Here is a 22,889-nt window from a genome sequence, read left to right on the forward strand (position 1 = left end):
CATGATAGTTGACTTTCTGATGCTGTCCAGGATCGAATTGTAGACCTACGTGTGAGGCAGACGTGATAACCGCTACACCACAGCAGCTGAGCTTTCTCAAGTAGCTTCTTTTTCTTGTTTTGCAGACCTGGCTTTTTATCATCAGTGCGTTTGTCGAAAATTTCGGAAAAATTTTGCATGTCTCAATGAATTTTCGTCAAGTGTTAGGCAATTTTTCTGGAGTTAGTTGAAATATAAATTCCAACGAGCAAAATCTTTGTACATTCCTTATTATTCATTTTTATGATAATTGATTTTCTGATGCTGTCCAGGATCGAACTGGAGACCTTCTGCGTGTGAGGCAGACGTGATAACAGCTACACCACAGCACCTGAGATTTTTCAAGTAGCTTCTTTTTGTTGTTTCGCAGACCTGGATTTGTTGTCATCAGTGCATTTGTCGAAAACTTCGGTAAAACTTCGCATGTCTTAATGTATTTTCGTCACAAATCAGGCAATTTTTCTGGAGTTAGTTGAAACATAATTTCTAACGAGCAAAATCTTTGTACAGTCCCTATTCATCATTTTCATGATAGTTGACTTTCTGATGCTGTCCAGGATCGAATTGTGGACCTGCGTGTGAGGCAGACGTGATAACCGCTACACCACAGCACCTGAGCTTTCTCAAGTAGCTTCTTTTTCTTGTTTTGCAGACCTGGAATTTTTGTCATCAGTGCGTTTGTCGAAAATTTCGGAAAAACTTCGCATGTCCTAATGTATTTTCGTCACATGTTGGGCCTTTTTTCTGGAGTTAGTTGAAATATAATTTTCAACGAACAAAATCTTTGTACAGTCATTTTTCATCATTTTCAAGATAGTTGACTTTCTAATGCTGTCCAGGATCGAACATGAGACCTTCTGCGTGTGAAGCAGACGTGATAACCACTACACCCCCAGCACATGAGTGTTCTCAAGTAGCTTCTTTTTCTTGTTTTGCAGACCTGGAATTTTTGTCATCAGCGCGTTTGTCGAAAATTTCGGAAAAAATTCGCATGTCTTAATGTGTTTTCGTCACATGTCAGGCAATTTTTCTGGAGTTAGTTGAAACATAATTTCCAACGAGCAAAATCTTTGTACAGTCCTTATTCATCATTTTGATGATAGTTGATTTTCTGATGCTGTCCAGGATCGAATTGTAGACCTGCGTGTGAGGCAGACGTGATAACAGCTACACCACAGCACCTGAGTTTTCTCAAGTAGCTTCTTTTTGTTGTTTTGCAGACCTGGAAATGTTGTCATCAGTGCGTTTGTCGAAAACTTCGGTAAAACTTCGCATGTCTTAGTGTGTTTTCGTCACATGTCAGGCAATTTTTCTGGAGTTAGTTGAAACATAATTTCCAACGAGCAAAATCTTTGTACAGTCCTTATTCATCATTTTCATGATAGTTGACATTCTGATGCTGTCCAGGATCGATTTGTAGACCTGCGTGTGAGGCAGACGTGATAACCGCTACACCACAGCATCTGAGTTTTCTCAAGTAGCTTCTTTTTCTTGTTTTGCAGACCTGGATTTTTTGTCATCAGTGCGTTTGTCGAAAATTTCGGAAAAACTTCGCATGTCCTTTTGTATTTTCGTCACATGTTAGGCCCTTTTTCTGGAGTTAGTTGAAATATAATTTTCAACAAACAAAATCTTTGTACAGTCCTGATTCACGATCTTTCTGATAATTGACATTTTGATGCTATCGAGGATCGAACTGGAGACCTTCTGCGTGTATGGCAGACGTGATAACCGCTACACCCTAGCACCTGAGCTTTTCAAGGAGCTTCTTTTTGTTGTTTCGCAGACCTGGAATTGTTGTCATCAGTGCATTTGTCGAAAACTTCGGTAAAACTTCGCATGTCTTAATGTATTTTCGTCACAAATCAGGCAATTTTTCTGGAGTTAGTTGAAACATAATTTCCAACGAGCAAAATCTTTGTACAGTCCTTATTCATCATTTTGATGATAGTTGATTTTCTGATGCTGTCCAGGATCGAATTGTAGACCTGCGTGTGAGGCAGACGTGATAACAGCTACACCACAGCACCTGAGTTTTCTCAAGTAGCTTCTTTTTGTTGTTTTGCAGACCTGGAAATGTTGTCATCAGTGCGTTTGTCGAAAACTTCGGTAAAACTTCGCATGTCTTAGTGTGTTTTCGTCACATGTCAGGCAATTTTTCTGGAGTTAGTTGAAACATAATTTCCAACGAGCAAAATCTTTGTACAGTCCTTATTCATCATTTTCATGATAGTTGACATTCTGATGCTGTCCAGGATCGATTTGTAGACCTGCGTGTGAGGCAGACGTGATAACCGCTACACCACAGCATCTGAGTTTTCTCAAGTAGCTTCTTTTTCTTGTTTTGCAGACCTGGATTTTTTGTCATCAGTGCGTTTGTCGAAAATTTCGGAAAAACTTCGCATGTCCTTTTGTATTTTCGTCACATGTTAGGCCCTTTTTCTGGAGTTAGTTGAAATATAATTTTCAACAAACAAAATCTTTGTACAGTCCTGATTCACGATCTTTCTGATAATTGACATTTTGATGCTATCGAGGATCGAACTGGAGACCTTCTGCGTGTAAGGCAGACGTGATAACCGCTACACCCTAGCACCTGAGCTTTTCAAGGAGCTTCTTTTTGTTGTTTCGCAGACCTGGAATTGTTGTCATCAGTGCATTTGTCGAAAACTTCGGTAAAACTTCGCATGTCTTAATGTATTTTCGTCACAAATCAGGCAATTTTTCTGGAGTTAGTTGAAACATAATTTCCAACGAGCAAAATCTTTGTACAGTCCCTATTCATCATTTTCATGATAGTTGACTTTCTGATGCTGTCCAGGATCGAATTGTAGACCTGCGTGTGAGGCAGACGTGATAACCGCTACACCACAGCACCTGAGCTTTCTCAAGTAGCTTCTTTTTGTTATTTTGCAGACCTGGAAATGTTGTCATCAGTGCGTTTGTCGAAAACTTCGGTAAAACTTCGCATGTCTTAATGTGTTTTCGTCACATGTCAGGCAATTTTTCTGGAGTTAGTTGAAACATAATTTCCAACGAGCAAAATCTTTGTACAGTCCTTATTCATCATTTTCATGATAGTTGACATTCTGATGCTGTCCAGGATCGATTTGTAGACCTGCGTGTGAGGCAGACGTGATAACCGCTACACCACAGCATCTGAGTTTTCTCAAGTAGCTTCTTTTTCTTGTTTTGCAGACCTGGATTTTTTGTCATCAGTGCGTTTGTCGAAAATTTCGGAAAAATTTCGCATGTCCTTTTGTATTTTCGTCACATGTTAGGCCCTTTTTCTGGAGTTAGTTGAAATATAATTTTCAACAAACAAAATCTTTGTACAGTCCTGATTCACGATCTTTCTGATAATTGACATTTTGATGCTATCGAGGATCGAACTGGAGACCTTCTGCGTGTAAGGCAGACGTGATAACCGCTACACCCTAGCACCTCAGCTTTTCAAGGAGCTTCTTTTTCTTGTTTTGCCGACCCGGATTTTTGTCATCAGTGCGTTCGTCGAAAATTTCGGAAAAACTTGTTAGGCCTAACATGTTAGGCCTTTTTCTGAAAAACACATGTTAGGCCTTTTTCTGGAGTTAGTTGAAATATAATTTTCAACGAATAAAATCTTTGTACACTCCTTATCTTTTTAATGATTATTGACTTTCTGATGCTGTCCAGGATTCAACTAGAGACCTTCTGCGTGTGAGGCAGACGTGATAACCGCTACACCACAGCACCTGAGCTTGCTCATATAGCTTCTTTTTCTTGTTTTGCACATCTGGATTTTTTGTCATCAGTGCTTACTTCCATTTTCATTTAATATCAAAATCATTTGTCCAATTTCTCCTCATCTGATCAGTTTGCTCTTCAAAAATGTACTCAAGAAAAGTTGATAGTCCCAACTATATTGAATTTTCAGAAAATCAAAAAAGAATTGGGAGATTTGTTTGGTTCCAAAGATCCTACAAGGGGAAATTATACTTGGAACCGTGCTTTCAACTATTAAAAATAAATGATTTGGGACAATTTGAAAAGTCTCAACAAGTCTATTTTAGAGAAAAAGAAGGAGAAGCAATATCGGCAATTCGGATTACTGTTATTTACGATGCTGAAAACCTTGTACTCGTACCTATATATGAAGTCAAATCTGGTAAAGAATCAACTATGGATCAGGAGCTCGACATCTGTAATAGAGTATATGAAATAGCAACATACAACATGAGGAGGGTGTGTGTCACAATCAAGAAGTACAGTGTGAACAAGCCTCCCTATTCAGATTCGACTCTTCACTGCAAAAGTGAATGAAGCAATGAAACAAGTTGCCTATGTCAACTATACTTTGAACTAATTCAAAGAACTGTCTCAAATTTTGGGAGACTTTATGTTTGTTGATAAGTGTAAGCCTCAGTAATGCTTTGTGATGTTTTGCATGTTTGGTAATTGAAATATTATTGGTTAAAACCTATTTTTTCTCACTGAAGTGTATATTTAGGGCTATAATATCTGAGGAAAAGTCAAACAAAACAAGCAATTTAATTGAAATTGACATAGGACACTAACCAATTATCAAATGATTTTCCGGTATTTAATTACTGCTTTCATCAAAATTTCAGTAAATTTTGCCTCATTTCAACAAAATTACAAACAAGAATGTATATTTAGTAGATAACATTATCATTATTTATCGATTTTATGAATTTCATTGGTTAATTTCAATTGTTTTTTGCTTTAATTTGAGGTTTTGATTGGCTACATGAATTTCCTTAAAACTAATCAGACTCTAAATACGGAAAAAACATTTTATGGTGATTTTTATTACAAAATAAATTTAAAATGGTACAACTATTCGAATTTTTTCAAGTTTCTTTGCTTATTTCAGTAAGAAATATGTTTCTATCAAAATCCTTTTCAATGTCTGAATTGGACATTCATCAGACTTTAAGGTTGAACCACTACACAAAATTAAAAGAGTGCTGGACAGATGACGTTGATGGAGATTGTTTTAGTTTTAACTTGTATAGAAACACAGAAAGTTCAATAGTTTTGTTAAAAAGATGGAGAGGAGATTTCAGAAAAGCAGAGTACTGCCAGATTTATCAACATTGTTTTTATCTAGTAGAGTTAAGTCAGATTCAGTGGTTTATCAGTAAAAAACAAAACAATGGAAGAGCCTATGAAACAAAAATTGGAGATAAAAAACATCATTTCGATTACTGTTTTGAATTTGATACAATTACAAAATCTAGATTTGTCAGAATATCTTTTAATCGGTTATCCAAATTTAAAAGACTTCCGGTTGTTTATATTACAATATATCAAAAACAAAGTGATAAAAATGTATACTTTGGAAATTTCTTTTTTCACTGGTTAGAAATAGAACAAATCGAAAACATTTTGATCGAAATTTCAAAATTTGAATTGAGTTTCGAAAAAACAATATAAACCAGCCAAGAAAACTCATTTATCTCACTAAGGTATCAAATTTTATATCTTAGTTTTGTAAGAAAAATTCAATAAAATTGATTGATTAGGAAGTTTCATAAACATAGTTTGGTTTTGATCAACAAAGTTTTTTAAAATCTGCGAATACTTCATTCTGATTGGTTATCACCACAAATACTGCCTGTGAAGGTATCCTCAATAACTACAAACGATATCAAAATTATTTAAAAAAATTCATCAGAAGTCGAGCTCAATTCTGATTGGTTGACACTAATTTTGTTGAAAATTACATGACTATTGAAGCTCAATTCTGATTGGTTGACATTAAATTTGTTGAAAATTCCATGACTATTGAAGCCCGATTCTGATTGGTTGATATCAGAAAAGATTAAAAAATTCCTTAAAATTATTGCTCAATTCTGATTGGTTGATAGCAAAACTTTTGAAAACTCCCTGGTTAGATTGGTGGATTTTTATTTCAGCTGAGCAAAATAGCATATCCATTCTGATTTTATTTCACGTTAAAAACAATTGGTTAATAAGTTTGCTGTTTTTATTCACTTTTATTCATTTTTTGAGGCTATTTAACTCTTCTTATCTAAAGTTTGGTACACTTTAAATCTCCCATTTAATCTTTCTTTACTTATTGAGATGCCGTCAGTGAATAGAAACGAAAGAGTTGCATGTCTTGAATGTGGCAGAGAAAACGCTCGCTTACACGCATCAAGACATCGTAGAACCTGTGGTGTTTTGAAGTGTTCTAACTGTAACGTTTATACTTATAGCAGCGAGGAACTCACTAAACATTTCAAGAAGAAGCATTGTCAACATAATGTTAAATTATGTGCTCAGCAGTCTCCAAACACACTTCAAGAGAAGGTAAAATTAATAATTTTTATTAAAAACATAGAAATTACTATGAATATTAGTTTTTACTGAATCTGAAAAGTCTAAACCATTGTGATAAATTTAGTCAGAACTTATACAGTGTTTTCATCACAATACCTGAACTGTCATTTGTTTTTTTTTTTCAAAGGTTTTGATTGATGATAAAGACAGCAAAAACCGAGTTCAAATTGTCGTGAAACTTTCCATGGAACTCGATCCGCAACCTTTAATCAACAGTACAAAAATCCCTCGGTTGCAAGCTTGCGTAGACTTTGTTGCAATAAATTTTTAGTAAAAGTGCATAACATACGCTAATGAGTAGTTAAGTATTTGCTTAAAAATTGTGAAACTTGGATATTTGTAAAACATCGACTAATTGAAAGGTTTTTTTTTTGTAGTTACTATTTTAAAGTTTTCCTTGTTTAGTGCTTGTAAAAGTGTTCATAGAGTAGAGCGTTTTTAAGCAGATAATGGGGTTTGACCCATTAAGAATTATGCTTTTCTTTTTTTTGATGATTTCAGAAAAAAAAATTGAGAAATGACCTGGAAAAAAAGGATAATACAGTTTTATTCCTTTTTTGAGGCTATTCAACTCTTCTCATCTAAAAATTTGGTACATTTTAATTTTCCCATTCAATCTTTCTTTACTTATTGAGATGCCGTCACTGAATAGAAACGAAGGAGTTGCATCTCTTGAATGTGGAAGAGAATACACAAAGTTTCAGAATATAATCAGAATATAATTACCAAAATATCCAAGTTTCACAATTTTTAGGCAAATACTTAACTACTCATTAGCGTATGTTATGCACTTTTACTACAAATTTATTGCAACAAAGTCTACGCAAGCTTGCAACCGAGGGATTTTTGTACTGTTGATTAAAGGTTGCGGATCGAGTTCCATAAAAATTCCAGTCTGCGAAACAACAAAAAGAAGCTACTTGACAAATATCAGGTGCTGTGGTGTAGCGGTTATCACGTCTGCCTCACACGCAGGTCTACAATTCGATCCTGGACAGCATCAGAAAGTCAACTATCATGAAAATGATGAATAGGGACTGTACAAAGATTTTGCTCGTTGGAAATTATGTTTCAACTAACTCCAGAAAAATTGCCTGACATGTGACGAAAATACATTAAGACATGCGAAGTTTTACCGAAGTTTTCGACAAACACACTGATGACAACAATTCCAGGTCTGCGAAACAACAAAAAGAAGCTACTTGAGAAATATCAGGTGCTGTGGTGTAGCGGTTATCACGTCTGCCTAACACGCAGAAGGTCTCCAGTTCGATCCTGGACAGCCTCAGAAAATCAATTATCATAAAATTGAATAATAAGGAATGTACAAAGATTTTGCTCGTTGGAAATTATATTTCAACTAACTCCAGAAAAATTGCCTAACACGTGACGAAAATTCATTGAGACATGCGAAATTTTTCCGAAATTTTCGACAAACGCACTGATGATAAAAATTCCAGGTCTGCAAAACAAGAAAAAGAAGCTACTTGAGAAAGCTCAGCTGCTGTGGTGTAGCGGTTATCACGTCTGCCTCACACGTACGTCTACAATTCGATCCTGGACAGCATCAGAAAGTCAACTATCATGAAAATGATGAATAAGGACTGTACAAAGAATTTGCTCGTTGGAAATTATGTTTCAAGTAACTCCTGAAAAATTTCCTAACATGTGACCAAAAATACAATAAGACATGCGAAGTTTTTCCGAAATTTTCGACAAACGCACTGATGACAAAAATTCCAGGTCTGCAAAACAAGAAAAAGAAGCTACTTATGAACACTCGTGCTATGGTGTAGCAGTTATCACGTCTGCCTTACACGCAGGTCTACAGTTCGATCCTGGACAGCATCAGAAAGTGAACTATCATGAAAATGATGAATAAGGACTGTACAAAGATTTTGTTTGTTGAAAATTATATTTCAACTAACTCCAGAAAAAGGGCCCAACATGTGACGAAAATACATTAGGACATGCGAAGTTTTTCCGAAATTTTCGACAAACGCACTGATGACAAAAATTTCAGATCTGCAAAACAAGAAAAAGAAGCTACTTGAGAAAGCTCAGGTGCTGTGGTGTAGCGGTTATCACGTCTGCCTCACACGCAGGTCTACAATTCGATCCTGGACAGCATCAGAAAGTCAACTATCATGAAAATGATGAATAGGGACTGTACAAAGATTTTGCTCGTTGGAAATTATGTTTCAACTAACTCCAGAAAAATTGCCTGATATGTGAGAAAATACATTAAGACATGCGAAGTTTTACCGAAGTTTTCGACAAACGCACTGATGACAACAATTCCAGGTCTGCGAAACAACAAAAAGAAGCTACTTGGGAAATATCAGGTGCTGTGGTGTAGCGGTTATCACGTCTGACTCACACGCAGAAGGTCTCCAGTTGGATCCTGGACAGCATCAGAAAATCAATTATCATTAAAATGATTAATAAGGAATGTACAAAGATTTTGCTCGTTGGAAATTATATTTCAAGTAACTCCTGAAAAATTGCCTAACATGTGACCAAAAATACATTAAGACATGCGAAGTTTTTCCGAAATTTTCGACAAACGCACTCATGACAAAAATTCCAGGTCTGCAAAACAAGAAAAAGAAGCTACTTATGAACACTCATGTGCTATGGTGTAGCAGTTATCACGTCTGCCTTACACGCAGGTCTACAGTTCGATCCTGGACAGCATCAGAAAGTGAACTATCATGAAAATGATGAATAAGGACTGTACAAAGATTTTGTTTGTTGAAAATTATATTTCAACTAACTCCAGAAAAAGGGCGCAACATGTGACGAAAATACATTAGGACATGCGAAGTTTTTCCGAAATTTTCGACAAACGCACTGATGACAAAAATTTCAGGTCTGCAAAACAAGAAAAAGAAGCTACTTGAGAAAGCTGAGGTGCTGTGGTGTAGCGGTTATCACGTCTGCCTCACACGCAGGTCTACAATTCGATCCTGGACAGCATCAGAAAGTCAACTATCATGAAAATGATGAATAGGGACTGTACAAAGATTTTGCTCGTTGGAAATTATGTTTCAACTAACTCCAGAAAAATTGCCTGACATGTGACGAAAATACATTAAGACATGCGAAGTTTTACCGAAGTTTTCGACAAACGCACTGATGACAACAATTCCAGGTCTGCGAAACAACAAAAAGAAGCTACTTGGGAAATATCAGGTGCTGTGGTGTAGCGGTTATCACGTCTGACTCACACGCAGAAGGTCCCCAGTTGGATCCTGGACAGCATCAGAAAATCAATTATCATTAAAATGATTAATAAGGAATGTACAAAGATTTTGCTCGTTGGAAATTATATTTCAACTAACTCCAGAAAAATTGCCTAACACGTGACGAAAATTCATTGAGACATGCGAAATTTTTCCGAAATTTTCGACAAACGCACTGATGATAAAAATTCCAGTCTGCAAAACATGAAAAAGAAGCTACTTGAGAAAGCTCAGCTGCTGTGGTGTAGCGTTTATCACGTCTGCCTCACACGTAGGTCTCAATTCGATCCTGGACAGCATCAGAAAGTCAACTATCATGAAAATGATGAATAAGGACTGTACAAAGAATTTGCTCGTTGGAAATTATGTTTCAACTAACTCCAGAAAAATTGCCTGACATGTGACGAAAATACATTAAGACATGCGAAGTTTTACCGAAGTTTTCGACAAACGCACTGATGACAACAATTCCAGGTCTGCGAAACAACAAAAAGAAGCTACCTGGGAAATATCAGGTGCGGTGGTGTAGCGGTTATCACGTCTGACTCACACGCAGAAGGTCTCCAGTTGGATCCTGGACAGCATCAGAAAATCAATTATCATTAAAATGATTCATAAGGAATGTACAAAGATTTTGCTCGTTGGAAATTAGATTTCAACTAACTCCAGAAAAATTGCCTAACACGTGACGAAAATTCATTGAGATATGCGAAATTTTTCCGAAATTTTCGACAAACGCACGGATGATAAAAATTCCAGTCTGCAAAACAAGAAAAAGAAGCTACTTGAGAAAGCTCAGCTGCTGTGGTGTAGCGGTTATCACGTCTGCCTCACACGTAGGTCTACAATTCGATCCTGGACAGCATCAGAAAGTCAACTATCATGAAAATGATGAATAAGGACTGTACAAAGAATTTGCTCGTTGGAAATTATGTTTCAAGTAACTCCAGAAAAATTGCCTGACATGTGACGAAAATACATTAAGACATGCGAAGTTTTACCGAAGTTTTCGACAAACGCACTGATGACAACAATTCCAGGCCTGCGAAACAACAAAAAGAAGCTACTTGAGAAATCTCAGGTGCTGTGGTGTAGCGGTTATCACGTCTGCCTCACACGCAGAAGGTCTCCAGTTCGATCCTGGACAGCATTAGAAAATCAATTATCATAAAAATAAATAATAAGGAATGTACAAAGATTTTGCTCGTTGGAATTTATATTTCAACTAACTCCAGAAAAATTGCCTAACACGTGACGAAAATTCATTGAGAAATGCGAAATTTTTCCGAAAATTTCGACAAACGCACTGATGATAAAAATTCTAGGTCTGCAAAACAAGAAAAAGAAGCTACTTGAGAAAGCTCAGCTGCTGTGGTGTAGCGGTTATCACGTCTGCCTCACACGTAGGTCTACAATTCGATCCTGGACAGCATCAGAAAGTCAACTATCATGAAAATGATGAATAAGGACTGTACAAAGAATTTGCTCGTTGGAAATTATATTTCAACTAACTCCAGAAAAATTGCCTAAAACGTGACGAAAATTCATTGAGATATGCGAAATTTTTCTGAAATTTTCGACAAACGCACTGATGATAAAAATTCCAGTCTGCAAAACAAGAAAAAGAAGCTACTTGAGAAAGCTCAGCTGCTGTGGTGTAGCGGTTATCACGTCTGCCTTACACGTAGGTCTACAATTCGATCCTGGACAGCATCAGAAAGTCAACTATCATGAAAATGATGAATAAGGACTGTACAAAGAATTTGCTCGTTGGAAATTATGTTTCAAGTAACTCCAGAAAAATTGCCTGACATGTGACGAAAATACATTAAGACATGCGAAGTTTTACCGAAGTTTTCGACAAACGCACTGATGACAACAATTCCAGGCCTGCGAAACAACAAAAAGAAGCTACTTGAGAAATCTCAGGTGCTGTGGTGTAGCGGTTATCACGTCTGCCTCACACGCAGAAGGTCTCCAGTTCGATCCTGGACAGCATCAGAAAATCAATTATCATAAAAATAAATAATAAGGAATGTACAAAGATTTTGCTCGTTGGAATTTATATTTCAACTAACTCCAGAAAAATTGCCTAACACGTGACGAAAATTCATTGAGAAATGCGAAATTTTTCCGAAAATTTCGACAAACGCACTGATGATAAAAATTCTAGGTCTGCAAAACAAGAAAAAGAAGCTACTTGAGAAAGCTCAGCTGCTGTGAAGTAGCGGTTATCACGTCTGCCTCACACGTAGGTCTACAATTCGATCCTGGACAGCATCAGAAAGTCAACTATCATGAAAATGATGAATAAGGACTGTACAAAGAATTTGCTCGTTGGAAATTATGTTTGAACTAACTCCAGAAAATTTGCCTGACACGTGACGAAAATACATTAAGACATGCGAAGTTTTACCGAAACTTTCGACAAACGCACTGATGACAAAAAATCCAGGTTTGCAAAACCAGAAAAAGAAGCTCCTTCAAAAAGCTAAGGTGCTAGGGTGTAGCGGTTATCACGTCTGCCTTACACGCAGAAGGTACCCAGTTCGATCCTGGACATCATCAGAATATCAATTATCGTAAAAATCATGAATCAGGACTGTACAAAGATTTTGTTCGTTGAAAATTATATTTCAACTAACTCCAGAAAAATTGCTTGATATGTGACGAAAATACATTAAGACATTCGAAGTTTTACCGAAGTTTTCGACAAACGCACTGATGACAAAAATTCCAGGTCTGCAAAACAAGAAAAAGAAGCTACTTGAGAAATCCAGGTGCTGTTTTGTAGCGGTAATCACGTCTGCCTCACACGCAGAAGGTCTCAAGTTCGATCCTGGACAGCATCAGAAAAGCATTTATCATAAAAGTGAATAGTAAGGACTGTACAAAGATTTTGCTCGTTGGAATGGGAGATTTAAAATGTACCAAATTTTTAGATAAGAAGAATTGAATAGAAGAGTTAAAAAATGACTAAAAGTCAATAAAAACAGCTAACTTATTAACTAATTGTTTTTAACGTGAAATAAAATCAAAATGGATGTGCTATTTAGCTTAGCTGAAATAAAAATCATCCAATCTAACCAGGGAGTTTTCAAAAGTTTTGCTATCAACCAATCAGAATTGAGCATTAATTATAAGGAATTTTTTTATTTTTTCTGATATCAACCAATCAGAGCTTCAATAGTCATAGAATTTTCAACAAATTTAATGTCAACCAATCAGAATTGAGCTTCAATAGTCATGGAATTTTCAACAAAGTTAGTGTCAACCAATCAGAATTGAGCTCGACTTCTGATGAATTTGTTTGAACAATTTTGATATCTTTTGATTAAAAGATATTCTGACAATACTAGATTTTGTAATTGTATCAAATTCAAAACAGTAATCGAAATGATGTTCTTTATCTCCAACTTTTGTTTCATAGGCTCTTCCATTGTTTTGTTTTTTACTGATAGACCACTGAATCTGACTTAACTCTACTAGATAAAAACATTGTTGATAAATCTGGCAGTACTCTGCTTTTCTGAAATATCCTCTCCATCTTTTTAACAAAACTACTGAACTTTCTGTGTTTCTAAACAAGTTAAAACTAAAACATTCTCTTTTAATTTTTTGTAGTAGTTCAACCTTAAAGTCTGATAAATGTCCATTTCAGACATTGAAAAGGGTTTTCATAGAAACATATTTCTTACTGAAATAAGCAAAGAAACTTGAAAAAACTCGAATAGTTGTAACATTTTTAATTTATTTTGTAATCACAATCACCATAAAAAGTTTTTTCCTTATTTAGAGTCTAATTAGTTTTAAGGAAATTCATGTAGCCAATCAAAACCGCAAATGAAAGCAAAAAACAATTGAAAACAACCAATGAAATTCATAAAATCGATAAATAGTGATAATGTTATCTACTAAATATACATTCTTGTTTGTAATTTTGTTAAAATGAGACAAAATTTTCCTAAAATTTGATGAAAGCAGTAATTAAATACCGGAAAATCATTTGATAATTGGTTAGTGTCCTATGTCAATTTCAATTAAATTGCTTGTTTTGTTTGACTTTTCCTCAGATATTATAGCCCTAAATATAGACTTCAGTCAGAAATAATAGGTTTTAACCAATAATATTTCAATTACCAAACATGCAAAACATCACAAAGCATTACTGAGGCTTACAATTATCAACAAACATGAAGTCTCCCAAAATTTGGGACAGTTCTTTGAATTAGTTCAAAGTATAGTTGACATAGGCAACTTGTTTCATTGCTTCATTCTCTTTTGCAGTGAAGAGTCGAATCTGAATGTAGGGGGGTTTGTTCACACTGTACTTCTTGATTGTGGCACACACCCTCCTCATTTTGTATGTTGCTATTTCATATACTCCTTACAGATGTCGAGCTCCTGATCCATAGTTGATTCTTTACCAGATTTGGTTTCATATATAGGTACGAGTCCAAGGTTTTCAGCATCGTGAATAACAGTATTCCGGATTGCCGATATTGCTTCTCCTTCTTTTTCACTAAAATTGACTTGTTGAGACTTTTCAAATTGTCCCAAATCATTTATTTTTAATAGTTGAAAGCACGGTTCCAAGTATAATTTCCCCTTGTAGGGTCTTTAGAACCAAACAAATCTCCCAATTCTTTTTTGATTTTTTGAAAATTCAATGTAGTTGGGACTATCAACTTTTCTTGAGTACATTTTTGAAGAGCAAGCTGATCAGATGAGGGGAAATTGGACAAATGATTTTGATATTGAATGAAAATGGAAGTAAGCACTGATGACAAAAAATCCAGATGTGCAAAACAAGAAAAAGAAGCTATATAAGCAAGCTGAGGTGCTGTGTTGTAGCGGTTATCACGTCTGCCTCACACGCAGAAGGTTTCGAGTTGAATCCTGGACAGCATCAGAAAGTCAATAATCATTAAAAAGATAAGGACTGTACAAAGATTTTATTCGTTGAAAATTATATTTCAACTAACTCGAAAAAAATTGCCTGACACGTGACGAAAATACATTAAGACATGCGAAGTTTTACCGAAATTTTCGACAAACGCACTGATGACAAAAAGTCCAGGTCTGCAAAACAAGAACAAAAAGCTCCTTGAGAAAGCTCAGGTGCTAGGGTGTAGCGGTTATCACGTCTCCATTACACGCAGAAGGTCTCCAGTTCGATCCTCGATAGCATCAGAATGTCAATTAGCATAAAAATCATAAATCAGGACTGTACAAAGATTTTGTTCGTTGAAAATTATATTTCAACTAACTCCAGAAAAAGGGCCTAACATGTGACGAAAACACATTAAGACATGCGAAGTTTTACCGAAGTTTTCGACAAACGCACTGATGACAAAAATTCCAGGTCTGCAAAACAAGAAAAAGAAGCTACTTGAGAAAGCTCAGGTGCTGTGGTGTAGCGGTTATCACGTCTGCCTCACACGCAGGTCTACAATTCGATCCTGGACAGCATCAGAAAGTCAACTATCTTGAAAATGAGGAATAAGGACTGTACAAAGATTTTACTCGTTGGAAATTATGTTTCAACTAACCTCAGAAAAATTGCCTGACATGTGACGAAAATACATTAAGACATGCGAAGTTTTTCCGAAATTTTCGACAAATGCACTGATGACAAAAATTCCAGGTCTACAAAACAAGAAAAAGAAGCTACTTGAGAAAGCTCAGGTGCTTTGGTGTAGCGGTTATCTCGTCTGCCTCACACGCAGGTCTACAATTCGATCCTGGACAGCATCAGAAAGTCAACTATCATGAAAATGATGAATAAGGACTGTACAAAGATTTTGTTCGTTGAAAATAATATTTCAATTAAATCCAGAAAACTTGCCTGACATGTTACGAAAAAACATTAGGACATGCGAAGTTTTACCGAAGTTTTCGACAAACGCTCTGATGACAAAAATTCCAGGTCTGCAAAACAAGAAAAAGAAGCTACTTGAGAAAGCTCAGGTGATGTGGTGTAGCGGTTATCACGTCTGCCTCACACGCAGGTCTACAATTCGATCCTGGACAGCATCAGAAAGTCAACTATCTTGAAAATGATGAATAAGGACTGTACAAAGATTTTGCTCGTTGGAAATTATGTTTCAACTAACCTCAGAAAAATTACCTGACATGTGACGAAAATACATTAAGACATGCGAAGTTTTTCCGAAATTTTCGACAAATGCACTGATGACAAAAATTCCAGGTCTGCAAAACAAGAAAAAGAAGCTACTTGAGAAAGCTCAGGTGCTGTGGTGTAGCGGTTATCACGTCTGCCTCACACGCAGGTCTATAATTCGATCCTGGACAGCATCAGAAAGTCAACTATCTTGAAAATGATGAATAAGGACTGTACAAAGATTTTGCTCGTTGGAAATTATGTTTCAACTAACCTCAGAAAAATTGCCTGACATGTGACGAAAATAACATTAAGACATGCGAAGTTTTTCCGAAATTTTCGACAAATGCACTGATGACAAAAATTCCAGGTCTACAAAACAAGAAAAAGAAGCTACTTGAGAAAGCTCAGGTGCTTTGGTGTAGCGGTTATCTCGTCTGCCTCACACGCAGGTCTACAATTAGATCCTGGACAGCATCAGAAAGTCAACTATCATGAAAATGATGAATAAGGACTGTACAAAGATTTTGTTCGTTGAAAATAATATTTCAATTAAATTCAGAAAACTTGCCTGACATGTTACGAAAATACATTAGGACATGCGAAGTTTTACTGAAGTTTTCGACAAACGCACTGATGACAAAAATTCCAGGTCTACAAAACAAGAAAAAGAAGCTACTTGAGAAAGCTCAGGTGCTTTGGTGTAGCGGTTATCTCGTCTGCCTCACACGCAGGTCTACAATTCGATCCTGGACAGCATCAGAAAGTCAACTATCATTAAAATGATGAATAAGGACTGTACAAAGATTTTGTTCGTTGAAAATAATATTTCAAATAAATCCAGAAAACTTGCCTGACATGTTACGAAAATACATTAGGTCATGCGAAGTTTTACCGAAGTTTTCGACAAACGCACTGATGACAAAAATTCCAGGTCTGCAAAACAAGAAAAAGAAGCTACTTGAGAAAGCTCAGGTGCTGTGGTGTAGCGGTTATCACGTCTGCCTCACACGCAGGTCTACAATTCGATCCTGGACAGCATCAGTAAGTCAACTATCATGAAAATGATGAATAAGGACTGTAAAAAGATTTTGCTCGTTGGAAATTATGTTCCAACTAACCTCAGAAAAATTGCCTGACATGTGACGAAAATACATTAAGACATGCGAAGTTTTTCCGAAGTTTTCGACAAATGCACTGATGAAAAAAATTCCAGGTCTACAAAACAAGAAAAAGAAGCTACTTGAGAAAGCTCAGGTGCTGTGGTGTAGCGGTTATCACGTCTGCCTCACACGCAGGTCTACAATTCGATCCTGGACAGCATCAGAAAGTCAACTATCATGAAAATGATGAATAAGGAGTGTACAAAGATTTTGCTCGTTGGAAATTATGTTTCAACTAACTCCAGAAAATTTTCCTGACATGTGACGAAAATACATTAAGAAATGCGAATTTTACCGAAGTTTTCGACAAACGCACTGATGACAAAAATTCCAAGTCTGCAAAACAAGAAAAAGAAGCTACTTGAGAAAGCTCAGGTGCTGTGGTGTAGCGATTATCACGTCTGCCTCACACGCAGAAGGTCTCCAGTTCGATCCTGGACAGCATCAGAAAGTCGATTAATATAAAAATTATGAATAAGGACTGTACAAAGATTTTGTTCGTTGAAAATTATATTTCATTTAACTCCAGAAAACATGCCTGACACGTGACGAAAATTCATTAAGACATGCGAAGTTTTTCCGAAATTTTCGACAAACGCACCGATGACAAAAATTCCAGGTCTGCAAAACAAGAAAAAAAAGCTACTTGAGAAAGCTCAGGTGCTGTGGTGTAGCAGTTATCACGTCTGCCACACACGCAGGTCTACAGATCGATCCTGGACAGCATCAGAAATTCAACTATCATAACAATGATGAATCAGGACTATACAAAGATATTGTTCGTTGAAAATTATATTTCAACTAACTCCAGAAAAATTGCCTGACTCGTGACGAAAAAACATTAAGACATGCGAAGTTTTTCCGAAATTTTCGACAAACGCACCGATGACAAAAATTCCAGGTCTGCAAAACAAGAAAAAAAAGCTACTTGAGAAAACTCAGGTGCTGTGGTGTAGCAGTTATCACGTCTGCCACACACGCAGGTCTCCAGTTCGATCCTGGACAGCATCAGAAAGTCGATTAATATAAAAATTATGAATAAGGACTGTACAAAGATTTTGTTCGTTGAAAATTATATTTCAACTAACTCCAGAAAAATTGCCTGACTCGTGACGAAAAAACATTAAGACATGCGAAGTTTTAACGAAATTTTCTACAATCGCACTGATGACAAAAAATCTAGGTCTGCAAAACAAGAAAAAGAAGCTCATTGAGAAATCTCAGGTGCTAGGGTGTAGCGGTTATCACGTCTGCCTCAAACGCAGAAGGTCTCCAGTTCGATCCTGGACAGAATCAGAAAATCAATTATCATAAAAATGAATAATAATATGTGACCAAAAATTCATCAAGACATGCGAAGTTTTTCCGAAATTTTCGACAAACGCACTGATGACGAAAACTCCAGCTCTAGAAAACAAGAAAAAGAAGCTACTTGAGAAAGCTCAGGTGCTGTGGTGTAGCCTTTATCACGTCTGCCTCCCTCACACGCAGAAGGTCTCCAGTTCGATCCTGGACAGCATCAGAAAATCTATTATCATGAAAATGAGGAATAAGGACTGTACAAAGATTTTGTTCGTTGAAAATAATATTTCAATTAAATCCAGAAAACTTGCCTGACATGTTACGAAAATACATTAGGACATGCGAAGTTTTACCGAAGTTTTCGACAAACGCACTAATGACAAAAATTCCAGGTCTACAAAACAAGAAAAAGAAGCTACTTGAGAAAGCCTAGGTGCTTTGGTGTAGCGGTTATCTCGTCTGCCTCACACGCAGGTCTACAATTCGATCCTGGACAGCATCAGAAAGTCAACTATCATGAAAATGATGAATAAGGACTGTACAAAGATTTTGTTCGTTGAAAATAATATTTCAATTAAATCCAGAAAACTTGCCTGACATGTTACGAAAATACATTAGGACATGCGAAGTTTTACCGAAGTTTTCGACAAACGCACTAATGAAAAAAATTCCAGTCCTACAAAACAAGAAAAAGAAGCTACTTGAGAAAGCTCAGGTGCTGTGGTGTAGCGGTTATCACGTCTGCCTCACACGCAGGTCTACAATTCGATCCTGGACAGCATCAGAAAGTCAACTATCATGAAAATGATGAATAAGGAGTGTACAAAGATTTTGCTCGTTGGAAATTATGTTTCAACTAACTCCAGAAAATTTTCCTGACATGTGACGAAAATACATTAAGAAATGCGAATTTTACCAAAGTTTTCGACAAACGCACTGATGACAAAAATTCCAAGTCTGCAAAACAAGAAAAAGAAGCTACTTGAGAAAGCTCAGGTGCTGTGGTGTAGCGATTATCACGTCTGCCTCACACGCAGAAGGTCTCCAGTTCGATCCTGGACAGCATCAGAAAGTCGAATATTATAAAAATTATGAATAAGGACTGTACAAAGATTTTGTTCGTTGAAAATTATATTTCATTTAACTCCAGAAAACATGCCTGACACGTGACGAAAATTCATTAAGACATGCGAAGTTTTTCCGAAATTTTCGACAAACGCACCGATGACAAAAATTCCAGGTCTGCAAAACAAGAAAAAAAAGCTACTTGAGAAAGCTCAGGTGCTGTGGTGTAGCAGTTATCACGTCTGCCACACACGCAGGTCTACAGATCGATCCTGGACAGCATCAGAAATTCAACTATCATAACAATGATGAATCAGGACTATACAAAGATATTGTTCGTTGAAAATTATATTTCAACTAACTCCAGAAAAATTGCCTGACTCGTGACGAAAAAACATTAAGACATGCGAAGTTTTTCCGAAATTTTCGACAAACGCACCGATGACAAAAATTCCAGGTCTGCAAAACAAGAAAAAAAAGCTACTTGAGAAAACTCAGGTGCTGTGGTGTAGCAGTTATCACGTCTGCCACACACGCAGGTCTCCAGTTCGATCCTGGACAGCATCAGAAAGTCGATTAATATAAAAATTATGAATAAGGACTGTACAAAGATTTTGTTCGTTGAAAATTATATTTCAACTAACTCCAGAAAAATTGCCTGACTCGTGACGAAAAAACATTAAGACATGCGAAGTTTTAACGAAATTTTCTACAATCGCACTGATGACAAAAAATCTAGGTCTGCAAAACAAGAAAAAGAAGCTCATTGAGAAATCTCAGGTGCTAGGGTGTAGCGGTTATCACGTCTGCCTCAAACGCAGAAGGTCTCCAGTTCGATCCTGGACAGAATCAGAAAATCAATTATCATAAAAATGAATAATAATATGTGACCAAAAATTCATCAAGACATGCGAAGTTTTTCCGAAATTTTCGACAAACGCACTGATGACGAAAACTCCAGCTCTACAAAACAAGAAAAAGAAGCTACTTGAGAAAGCTCAGGTGCTGTGGTGTAGCCTTTATCACGTCTGCCTCCCTCACACGCAGAAGGTCTCCAGTTCGATCCTGGACAGCATCAGAAAATCTATTATCATGAAAATGAGGAATAAGGACTGTACAAAGATTTTGTTCGTTGAAAATAATATTTCAATTAAATCCAGAAAACTTGCCTGACATGTTACGAAAATACATTAGGACATGCGAAGTTTTACCGAAGTTTTCGACAAACGCACTAATGACAAAAATTCCAGGTCTACAAAACAAGAAAAAGAAGCTACTTGAGAAAGCCTAGGTGCTTTGGTGTAGCGGTTATCTCGTCTGCCTCACACGCAGGTCTACAATTCGATCCTGGACAGCATCAGAAAGTCAACTATCATGAAAATGATGAATAAGGACTGTACAAAGATTTTGTTCGTTGAAAATAATATTTCAATTAAATCCAGAAAACTTGCCTGACATGTTACGAAAATACATTAGGACATGCGAAGTTTTACCGAAGTTTTCGACAAACGCACTGATGACAAAAATTCCAGGTCTGCAAAACAAGAAAAAGAAGCTACTTGAGAAAGCTCAGGTGCTGTGGTGTAGCGGTTATCACGTATGCCTCATACGCAGGTCTACAATTCGATCCTGGACAGCATCAGTAATTCAACTATAATGAAAATGATGAATATGGACTGTAAAAAGATTTTGCTCGTTGGAAATTATGTTCCAACTAACCTCAGAAAAATTGCCTGACATGTGACGAAAATACATTAAGACATGCGAAGTTTTCGACAAACGCACTGATGACAAAAATTCCAGGTCTACAAAACAAGAAAAAGAAGCTACTTGAGAAAGCTCAGGTGCTGTGGTGTAGCGGTTATCACGTCTGCCTCACACGCAGGTCTACAATTCGATCCTGGACAGCATCAGAAAGTCAACTATCATGAAAATGATGAATAAGGAGTGTACAAAGATTTTGCTCGTTGGAAATTATGTTTCAACTAACTCCAGAAAATTTTCCTGACATGTGACGAAAATACATTAAGAAATGCGAACTTTACCGAACTTTTCGACAAACGCACTGATGACCAAAATTTCAAGTCTGCAAAACAAGAAAAAGAAGCTACTTGAGAAAGCTCAGGTGCTGTGGTGTAGCGATTATCACGTCTGCCTCACACGCAGAAGGTCTCCAGTTGGATCCTGGACAGCATCAGAAAGTCGATTAATATAAAAATTATGAATAAGGACTGTACAAAGATTTTGTTCGTTGAAAATTATATTTCATTTAACTCCAGAAAACATGCCTGACACGTGACGAAAATTCATTAAGACATGCGAAGTTTTTCCGAAATTTTCGACAAACGCACTGATGACAAAAATTCCAGGTCTGCAAAACAAGAAAAAAAAAGCTACTTGAGAAAGCTCAGGTGCTGTGGTGTAGCAGTTATCACGTCTGCCACACACGCAGGTCTACAGATCGATCCTGGACAGCATCAGAAATTCAACTATCATAACAATGATGAATCAGGACTATACAAAGATATTATCCGTTGAAAATTATATTTCAACTAACTCCAGAAAAATTGCCTGACTCGTGACGAAAAAACATTAAGACATGCGAAGTTTTAACGAAATTTTCTACAATCGCACTGATGACAAAAAATCTAGGTCTGCAAAACAAGAAAAAGAAGCTCATTGAGAAATCTCAGGTGCTAGGGTGTAGCGGTTATCACGTCTGCCTCAAACGCAGAAGGTCTCCAGTTCGATCCTGGACAGAATCAGAAAATCAAGTATCATAAAAATGAATAATAATATGTGACCAAAAATTCATCAAGACATGCGAAGTTTTTCCAAAATTTTCGACAAACGCACTGATGACGAAAACTCCAGGTCTACAAAACAAGAAAAAGAAGCTACTTGAGAAAGCTCAGGTGCTGTGGTGTAGCCTTTATCACGTCTGCCTCCCTCACACGCAGAAGGTCTCCAGTTCGATCCTGGACAGCATCAGAAAATCTATTATCATGAAAATGAGGAATAAGGACTGTACAAAGATTTTGCTCGCTGGAAATTATATTTCAAGTAACTCCTGAAAAATTGCCTAATATGTGACCAAAAATTTATCAAGACATGCGAAGTTTTTCCGAAATTTTCGACAATTGCACTGATGACGAAAACTCCAGGTCTGCAAAACAAGAAAAAGAAGCTACTTGAGAAAGCTCAGGTGCTTTGGTGTAGCCTTTATCACGTCTGCCTCCCTCACACGCAGAAGGTCTCCAGTTCGATCCTGGACAGCATCAGAAAATCTATTATCATGAAAATGAGGAATAAGGACTGTACAAAGATTTTGCTCGCTGGAAATTATATTTCAAATAACTCCAGAAAAATTGCCTGACACGTGACGAAAATTCATTAAGACATGCGAAGTTTTTCCGAAATTTTCGACAAATGCACAAAACAAGAAAAATAAGCTACTTGTGAAAGCTCAGGTGCTGTGGTGTAGCGGTTATCACGTCTGCCTCACACGCAGAAGGTCTCCAGTTCAATCCTGGACCGCGTCAGAAATCAATTATCATGAAAATGAGGAATAAGGACTGTACAAAGATTTTGCTCGTTGGAAAT

At 36.7% G+C, this 22,889-nt stretch overlaps 1 protein-coding gene and 8 non-coding genes across 9 annotated transcripts in view; 7 read left to right on the plus strand and 2 right to left on the minus strand.

The window, feature by feature from the left end:
• Positions 1 to 22,889, plus strand: part of LOC134848630 (uncharacterized) — a 244,181-nt gene that overhangs the window by 160,294 nt on the left and 60,998 nt on the right. The gene's annotated exons all lie outside the window — the stretch shown is intronic.
• Trnav-cac (transfer RNA valine (anticodon CAC)) lies at positions 299 to 371 on the minus strand. The gene has a single exon. It is a non-coding gene; the product is annotated as a tRNA-Val (tRNA).
• Positions 3,702 to 3,774, minus strand: Trnav-cac (transfer RNA valine (anticodon CAC)). Its single transcript has one exon. It is a non-coding gene; the product is annotated as a tRNA-Val (tRNA).
• Positions 7,603 to 7,675, plus strand: Trnav-aac (transfer RNA valine (anticodon AAC)). Its single transcript has one exon. It is a non-coding gene; the product is annotated as a tRNA-Val (tRNA).
• On the plus strand, positions 10,713 to 10,785 carry Trnav-cac (transfer RNA valine (anticodon CAC)). The gene has a single exon. It is a non-coding gene; the product is annotated as a tRNA-Val (tRNA).
• Positions 11,561 to 11,633, plus strand: Trnav-cac (transfer RNA valine (anticodon CAC)). The gene has a single exon. It is a non-coding gene; the product is annotated as a tRNA-Val (tRNA).
• Positions 17,294 to 17,366, plus strand: Trnav-cac (transfer RNA valine (anticodon CAC)). Its single transcript has one exon. It is a non-coding gene; the product is annotated as a tRNA-Val (tRNA).
• Trnav-cac (transfer RNA valine (anticodon CAC)) lies at positions 19,217 to 19,289 on the plus strand. Its single transcript has one exon. It is a non-coding gene; the product is annotated as a tRNA-Val (tRNA).
• On the plus strand, positions 22,756 to 22,828 carry Trnav-cac (transfer RNA valine (anticodon CAC)). Its single transcript has one exon. It is a non-coding gene; the product is annotated as a tRNA-Val (tRNA).

This window comes from Symsagittifera roscoffensis, chromosome 6, assembly GCF_963678635.1.
Source record: "Symsagittifera roscoffensis chromosome 6, txSymRosc1.1, whole genome shotgun sequence".
NCBI lineage: Eukaryota > Metazoa > Xenacoelomorpha > Acoela > Convolutidae > Symsagittifera > Symsagittifera roscoffensis.